An 8,671-nucleotide genomic window follows, 5' to 3' on the forward strand; every position below is an offset into this window, starting at 1 on the left:
TTCCTTTTTTGTCCTTCTTTACTCAAAAGTGCTCTCTCTGTAGTAGCCTTCCACTGTGGAGAGTCATCATTAGGGGCCCTTGGAGACCTTCCATTGTTCTCATGTTTTGTGTTAAAATTGCCTGGGAGCCTTCCAGAATTTTGGTAGGTAGCCAGTTTTCATTGATGAGAAGGATGACTTTCAGGATTTGCCACACTTACGTGTTGTCTATGGGACATCATATGGGCTGTCTGTCCTTGACTGTGGTGTTCCAGTACACAACTTGTAAATGCAGGAGATGTTTCTTTGTCTGGGTTGGCTGACATGTTGGAAATTAAGATTCCTACATGGGTGTTTGTGGTTGTGACATAAGTCAGTCTTGGTCTTTTCTGCTGATGAGACTTGCTTGAAAGGACTAGTGAAAGAATTACAGAGAAGCAACTTGTCTTGTAACCAGCTTGCCCTAGATTGAATAGAAACATGAAAGCTATGACAGCTTGTGTGAATGGGATTTGTTGTTTTTTGTATTGAAGCATTTTGCTTGTAAATTGTTGTGTTTAATAATTTCAGTGTTTAAATGTGAAGCAACAGCTCTTCTCATCAAAGAACTGCATTTGGAAGGGTAGAGTAAGTGTGAAGAGTGTCAATCTGGGAACTGAAATCTTGTGATTATTGAGGCCTCAAGAGTTACAAGTTAACATAATTCTGCTGCAGTTACTAATTAACCATGCAACAGCTTTACCCTAGCCAAAGGAGCTGAGGCCAGAAGATGAGCACATACATTTGATACAAAAGATCTGTATAGGTTTGTTTTCTGTAATGCTTTCCGTTGGGATTACACCATTCTTTTACTGGCAGCCCTAAAAGGATCCGCTCTTCAAATGAGAGTGGTGTTGTAACATTGCTCTCTGCAGGGTGTACTGTGCCATCAAGGCTGAGCTCCTACTTGCTTGAGGTTCTCTCCTGCAGTAAGCATGAATGAAAGCTGGTGGTGCAATCCCTTTGAGTTATATGAAGGAGCCATCCGTGACTGTTGATCTTTGTGGAGGTGAACAAGGCTTTATTTTCCCCACTTGTCCATGGATAATGAGGGCAACAAAATGCTGACTCTGCCTTAGTTGAATACTCTGCTGAGAGCAAACAGTTTTAGGAAGGATCTTGCCATTTCTGGTTTCTTTCCAGTACTCCACCTCCAGCTTTCAGAAGATTGTCCTGCCTGCCCTTTGCACTGCGGGGTTCAAAGTGCAGCCTTGGCCAAAAGTGAGCCTGCAGACCCCTTTCCATGCAACAGTTATATGAGGACAAGGATGAGCAGCTGTTCACTTTTATTGCCTGTGAATTGCTTGTCAGCAATTTCTAGACTCCTACGAAAAGGGAAGAAAATCTGCTGGTGTGAACTTGTTCTTGATAAAAATTTGCAATCTGGCATCAAAAATAGGTGTGGCAGTGGGTTTTAGGCAAGCTGCAGGCTTAGTTCTTCCTATCTAGCTTGGGACATCTTTCCATTGGAAGCCAGTATAGCTCTTACTGTTAGAATTCCCATACGCAGCAAGTGCAGACAGGGAGTTTCAGTTGATGTTACAGGGCATCTAGTAAGAGGTTTCAGTTAAATTTTATGCTCGTTAACGTACGCCTAAATTGCGCATTAGAGTTACTCAGCAGCTCTAACTTGAGTTCCAAGGGACATCACTAAGTTTTTGCTTAGATGGATAAATTAGTGTGATATGTTTTGCTGTGAAAATTTGAGTGGGTTTTTTTTCCCTTCTGTGTAGCTGCTTTTTGACCTTCAGCTTTTATTTTAGTGTCTTGAGGTAGTATGTGGGGAGGTAGGGGGGAAGCATGTCTCAAGATACCAGTTATGTGATGAAGACTTGCTGCCTAGATCTTGCTTTTCCTCCAGCACAGGAGTAGAGTAAAGGATGCCTTATAGAGGCTGGGGCGGTGGTCCTATGAGTAGCTCACTATATGGTTGTAGTGGTATGGGATTTATGCTGCCTTTCAGTGATCTGGTCTTTGTTGCATGCTGGTTCCCTGCCCTCATGGGGAACAACTTTTTTCTTCCTGTTGATATTCTAGTTTGTGTGGTTAAGCTTGAAAACACTGTTAAGTCTGCAGCTAAATTCAAGAACTTCACACTGCTCACAGGGAGTATTTTATTTTCTCCTCTTAGTGTTGAAAAATTGCTTGCGCTATGTGAATGGGACTTCTAGAGAAATCAAAATCCCTCTCAAAATAATTATCTATTTCTCTCTTAGTGAAAATCCTGTACAGTGTACTTTAGATTCAACATCAACTACTAAAAGTTTGAGTGCTGACTTGCAAGAGAGATGAGAGACTTTCTTGTATCACATACAGAGGAAAGCCTGCTTCTGTTCCTTCTGTACTTGTGTCTTCCTGTGACCCTTACAGAGATCACAACACATTTAAAGCTTTATTTCCTTTCCATGTGATGGAGTCTGCCTCTGTCATAATCAGGACTGACAGTTTTGTAGGTCTTTCTGTTCAGTTGACAAGGCCCAGGGGGGATTATGATCATGAATGTGGAATTGCTTTGCCAGTAGTTTACTGGTTTAATCCAGTTTGTGTTGTATTGTCTGAAGGCTCCCAACCTGGAAACGGAGAAGTTGCACAGTTCACCCTGTAGGCAGTCTCAGTGGGGGGTGAAGCTTCCCAACGTGGGAATCCCCTGAGGTTAGAGCTTGAGGAAGGCAGCTGGGGCAGTGAAAAAACTTAATTACCTTCATAATGGATGCAGTCTCCAAGAACTACAGCAGTCTGTTGCTGGATGCCAATTGTAGGGTTGAACCTGTGAGTGCAGTTGTAGTGTGCACAGCCAATGTGCAAGCAAATACAGGAGCTTTGTTTTTTCCTGCTTTCTCCAATGCCCCTAGGGTTAAGGGTGGGGATGAAGGTTTCCCTGTACTGTGATGCACCACAGATGGGAATCCCAGTCTCTCCTCCTCCTCTCTGCAGGGCACACCTGCTGTGCATAGGATGACTGGTCTACCATGAGAGCTGTCATGTCAATGGCTCTATTCTGTTAATGCTGCTTCTTTTTTTTCTTTTTTTCTTTTTTTTTTTTTTGCTTTCCAGAACAGCTGTTTTGAATTTTTCAGTTTTTGCTATAATCTTTGAACAAGCTTTCCTTTTTTTATGAGAGACAGACTGGCGAAGGGTGTGGGGTGAAGACACGCATACATTTGAGTGTCGAGGACATTTTCATTTCTGATTCCTGGTCGGAAAAGTGGGTTTAAACTTGTTGCTTGCCTGGTGTTTGAGCGTGGTCCAATGGTAAGAGGATTTAATGCATTTCTTCTTTGCAAATCATCAACCTCACATCTTCCAGTAAAGGAAAGAATTTGGGACTATAGCTTCCAAGAGTAATAGCCCTCTCAGCCCCATGCAATGCACAGGCTCCAACCAAAAAGTTCCAAGGAAAATATTCAGAAAGAGGGAGGTTGTCTAGTTGTACTCCGGATGGTTTTGCATTTAAACTATTGGGCTTTGTGGAGGGATTAGTATGCTCTTTTTTGAGATAGACTTGCAGCCATCCTGGAACTAGTAACTAAGTAGAGAAATTAACAAAATGTGTCTTATTTCCCAAGTTTAATGTTGATAATGCTCTGTAGTTTGCTATTTCTCCCTGCTATCCAATTCCTCTCTAGCTGAAAAGACACTTGGAAGGTATTGGAGGCTGCATCTTGGTACCCTTCTTTCTACTTACATCTACCTCCTGCTCAGCAGAAAGAGCTGAATGCCTTGAGAAGTGCTTGAAAGGCTTAAAAGGAGGATGCTGACCAAAGAGCTACCATGATGAAGCTGGTAGGCTTGGGGACTTGGGTGACATTTATGCTGAGTCTGGGTCTACATCTGTTTCCTCTGAAAAGCACTAAAATAGCAGTGTCCTGCTGGTTTTTAGAGGGAGCTTTGCAGTAGACATTCATTTAGGAGGGAATTAAGTACTTTAAACTCAAGAGGCTCTTCCAACAAATGAGGTTATCTTAACCATCCTCTCCAGTGCTGCAGCTAGTAGTTGTGAAAAGAAATGAGTGTGTGCTGTCATTAAACATGTCCTCCCACAACTAGAGGCAGCATGCAGTCCTGGGAGCAGAAACTCTTCCTGTGGTAGTGCTTGTGAGCAATTCTCCTCACAAAAGGAATTATCATCTCTCAGTGTTTTCTATGGCTTTAAGGATGATTGGGACATATTTCTTTGTGTTTGTTTCCTCCAAAATGGAATATTGACCCAAGGCATCAAGGGCATAACTGCTTCAAGTGAGTTGAGAGTTGGGCAAGGATAAAGTGGAGGGTTTGATCTTTTGGATTCACTAGTGCTGTCCAAAGTTGCATATTGACTGTGATGCCTTCTCCTTGTGCTTCAGTTATTTTGCTCTAGAACGGGGACTATTTTTTGACCCCTTTCATTGTATCAACTGAATGGTTTCAGCTTTTCTCCTGTAATTTAAGGTATATAATATGAGTTTGGTTTAATCTTCATGTAATAGCTCCTTGCCTGAGGATTGAAAATTTCCCTCCACTGGCTCAGATTTTGTTTCTCTTGCTCTGAGGTTCTTGGCTATCAATGTCTTTATTTAGTGTTTCACTCCATTCTGCAGATCAATATGTAGTTCTTCTGGCATTGTTTGTTGGCAGAAGGGGAGGAAAATCTGGAAAAGACAAGGAGAAAGTAGAGAGAGATGAAATGAGGCCATCTACTAGGCTGTGTGGAGACATCGTTAAGGTGAATGCCCCAGTGGTTAATGCTTTGTTTTGTGTAGCTTTATGGGTACTGAAATTGCTGCTGTAAAGTTAATTGTTGGGTACTTGCTAACCTCTTACTGACACAGGGGGTTTAAACCTGCTGTTTTTTCCTTACTCTGTTAGAGGTGCCATTTATCCTTTCATCCTGTGCTGCTTGACTCTTGTTTCCAGATAGTTTAAAAGTAATGCCCAGTTTAGGACTGATTATGACTTAAATACCTTTCTCTTTTGCTGGGTTGAAAACCTAGCCGGCAGGTCTTTAAGTACATGCCTGTTACTGCTTAAATTCCCTGTCTTGAAGGGGAGCATGCAAGTAGCTCTTCTTTTTTCTTGTTAGTGGCAAGGTGGTAGCCAAAGTATGATTAAAACCCTGGGCTCCCTCATGAGCCAGGAAGTCTCAAGCTCTATTACTGGTGCAGCTGGAAAGTTGTTCTTGCACCATGGACAGGTTGGTTACACCAGAGGCTAACGTAAGAGTGTTCCTCATTGCCATCCATTCCAAAGAGTCTTGAGCAAGTTGGGTAAGAGGAATGCAGTGGCATAGATCCAAGTCTGTTTTCACTGCTGGTGAAATTTGGGATTGAAAGGGTAGCTTAGTTGGACTTTACACCCTTATTCCATGTGTGATGCTGTGATAAGGGGAAATAGCAGCCCACCAACCTGCTATTTGTCACCAACCCTGCTCTTGGTGGTGCAGGATGCCTCCTTGCTATGTCACTCACTCTGTCCTACTTTTTCTGAGTATATTAAACAGAGACTGGATTCTGCCGCTGCTCTGATGGTTGTGTTGGGCCCATGTAGGACTAGGCTGGACTTGCCTCCATGACACAGAATTGAAAGAACCTGTGTTCTGTTGATACGAGTATCACTATGTCTCTTCATGCTTCCGTTTATGACTGATGTCTGATTAAAGCGCCTGTTACTGCAGAAGCTCAGTGTTGGACTCTTAATCAAGGGCACTATTGTGTCATGATAGCTGAAGAGTTTTGCTACAGTTGTGACCATATTGATCTGTCCAGCTCCATCCTTGTTCTTTATTGTTTTCTTTGCTATAGGAGGTAGGAACAGGATGGAGGAGCTGACAGTTTTGCTGCTGGTCCATGCAGAAAATGGATGTGACAGGAACAGTGCAGGCATGGACAATTTTCTCATTGCTCTCCTGGGGTTAGGTTTGTGCAGGGAAGCGGTGGAGAGAGACTAGTTCATCCTTCCCTGACTAAAAGAAGAGGTGAGTGAATATTGTCCTCAAGTAAAGTGTGAATTCGGAAATCCCATTGGAAAAGTTACTACCAGAAGTGACAGAAACAGATTTCCAGTTTCAGAGAAAATTAATTTTCTTTAATTTTTAATCATTTTGTGTTGGAACAGGGAGACAAGGCAATGATGGTAGGACTAGGAAGGGCGCAAGGAGGAGGTAGGAGTGTCGCAACCTTTGAGTTGTTAACCTTTTGAAGTGGCATGGGGTAGATGTCTCATTACCCTTAGCCCAGCGCATGCATATTTTTATCTGTGACATACCAAGCAAATTGCCTTCTGCCTCAGAGATGGTGAAGGGCTGTTAAACCTGTTTGGCTTCGAGGCAGTCATTCTGCAGATTCTCTTATCTGCACACGTGGGGGTCAGGAAACCTGCAGAAGCCACCCTCCTCTTCCCATGTCTGATGTCCGCTTTGCAGGACCAGTGCTTAAGGCAAAAGCTCTTGTGTTGCCCAAAGGGTTTTAGTAAGTGCTTACAAGAACAGTGATAGATCGTCCCTCCAGGGTCAGGTAAGGAGTTGAAATGCTTTTGGAGAAATCTGCAGCCACAGTTGAACAAGCCAGTGGCTTCTTATAGTAGAGACAGTGCTTGAGTACAGTGTTTCATCTTACTAGAGAAATTGAATGTCAAACTAGGTTTGCAGTTTGATTTAAAATTTTAATACTCAACTCTTGAATCCATTGGTCATATGCTTCTTATTTCCCCTATCAGAATAAGCTGGTTTTAATGTAAGTGGCTGACTGTATTAGTGTCCATCAAAGTGCTGACTTCAGCATGAAGAAACGGTTTATCTGCATCGTGTACACTTAGATGCATCTTGGCAGTGATCATGGTTCTTGGTATATAGCATGTCTGTAGTAGGTGACAATGAAAGTGAACAAAGCTATGGGCATTTCTGATTGCTTCTGGGTTTGTTTTTTTTTTCTCTCCTTCTTTCTTCCAGCTATTGCAAACTCCTACAGCACAAGCTTGGGTATGGGGGTGGTCTTGGAGAATCCAGCAGCTCTGGAAAGATAGGGAAAGTGGGGGAACTGCAGTTGTTCAGTGCATGGGAGAAGTCAAAGAATAAAATACAGAATGAAAACTATCCTAGAAAAACAGGGGGGAAAAAAAAGGTAGACACAGTAAAACCTACTGATGAGAATAATCCCTGAATTATCTGACCTCCCTCTGCTGCTTCTGTCACAGTTAACATGCTCCTGATTTGCTGTTTGTGCTTGCCTGTGGTTTTGGAGTGTCTCAGTGATCCATTTAGTGGTAGTAAAACAGGTGCCACATAGACACAGGCAAATGAGCTTTCTTCTTACTGTTCCACCAAAGGATGTGAGTCATTGCTGAAGTGATGGTTCATTTAGTGGAGCAGTTAAACTAAAAGTGTGGATATCGTCAGCATTTCCAGTGATAACTCTTTCCTTTAGATATTTTTTTGTGTTACGGGCACAGCAAGGAAGCTTTTGGCTGTGGACATTGGTCTATTAGGACTCGACCTGTAGTCGTAAGTTTAATTTATGTGACCCTCCTAATGGAGGGAACTGCTTGGTAGTCAAAGTTAAGCTAGATTTGAATCTATAAAAGATTATTGACTTGATCCTTTAATCTGTCAGCTCATTCTTCATTCCTGTTTTCTGTTTAGTTGTTGTAGTTTTGAGATGTTTTTGGAAAGGGTACTGGGAAAACTTGCAAACATTTTTCAAACAAAAGATGGTTTGTCTTCATGGCTGGGAGGGTTCATTTGGACACTTGCTCTGATTTTTTTGTTGTTGTTGTTTGGAAAACTGAAGTTCTTAGAAGTTAGATGGCCTTGGCTTTCTTTGTTCTTTCTTCTGTCTCAGACATCTGTATCAGCTCTCTCATGGAGCTCTTTATCTTACTTGGCTTTTCTGTGGATGCCTGGAGGCCTTGGCTCACATTCTCAAGCGTGTCCACTGGTTCAAGAAGCCATCGCTGCTATCAAATTACCTTGACAGCTGTTGTCCCATTTCATATTTGCCATCCCCTCCCCCTGGCTCCCTTGTGATTTTTGGCAGAAGTTGTGGCTATTGAGCAAGGAAACTTGGATCCGAGAATCCTGTTGCTGGTGGGAAAATGAGATGAGAGCATACTAGTTAATGCCTTGCAACTTGACATCGTGCTGATGTATAATCAGTAGCATCTTTATGTAAACCAAAACCTACCACTAGCTACTCTGTTTGTGGATTGAGTGGGTCATTCATTTACTGTTCATCGGAGTTGTGCTATAGGTGCCAGTGTCCTAAAATAGCACACTTTATACCAAGATTTATATAACCAGAGAAGTTCTTGATTTGAAGATCTTGACCAATGCCTCTACATAAGGACTGCAAAACAGCCAGGATGCTCGTGTTAATGAAACTAATCAATAAGGGCACAAATGACTTTGTCTTCATGTTAGTTTTATTGATGGTCTTGTCCCTGTGTAACCTGGAATAGAGCTCCTGTACTACTGTTTACTAGACATTAAAGAGGACTGTATAAGAAACAATTGGTCCTGCTTGGATTTGAATTAACAAAAAGTAGAGAGAGCATTTAGGGACTCTTCTTTTGTGTGTGTGTTTGGGGATTTCATTGTCATTCTTTTATATGCAACCATAAACCAGTTATGACAACTGACAGAAATGTTGATGATCTTGGGACCAACAATCGTACGAGAGCTGCC

The sequence above is a fragment of the Nestor notabilis genome, unplaced genomic scaffold (assembly GCF_000696875.1).
Source record: "Nestor notabilis isolate BGI_N333 unplaced genomic scaffold, ASM69687v1 scaffold29261, whole genome shotgun sequence".
In the NCBI taxonomy this organism is placed as follows: domain Eukaryota; kingdom Metazoa; phylum Chordata; class Aves; order Psittaciformes; family Psittacidae; genus Nestor; species Nestor notabilis.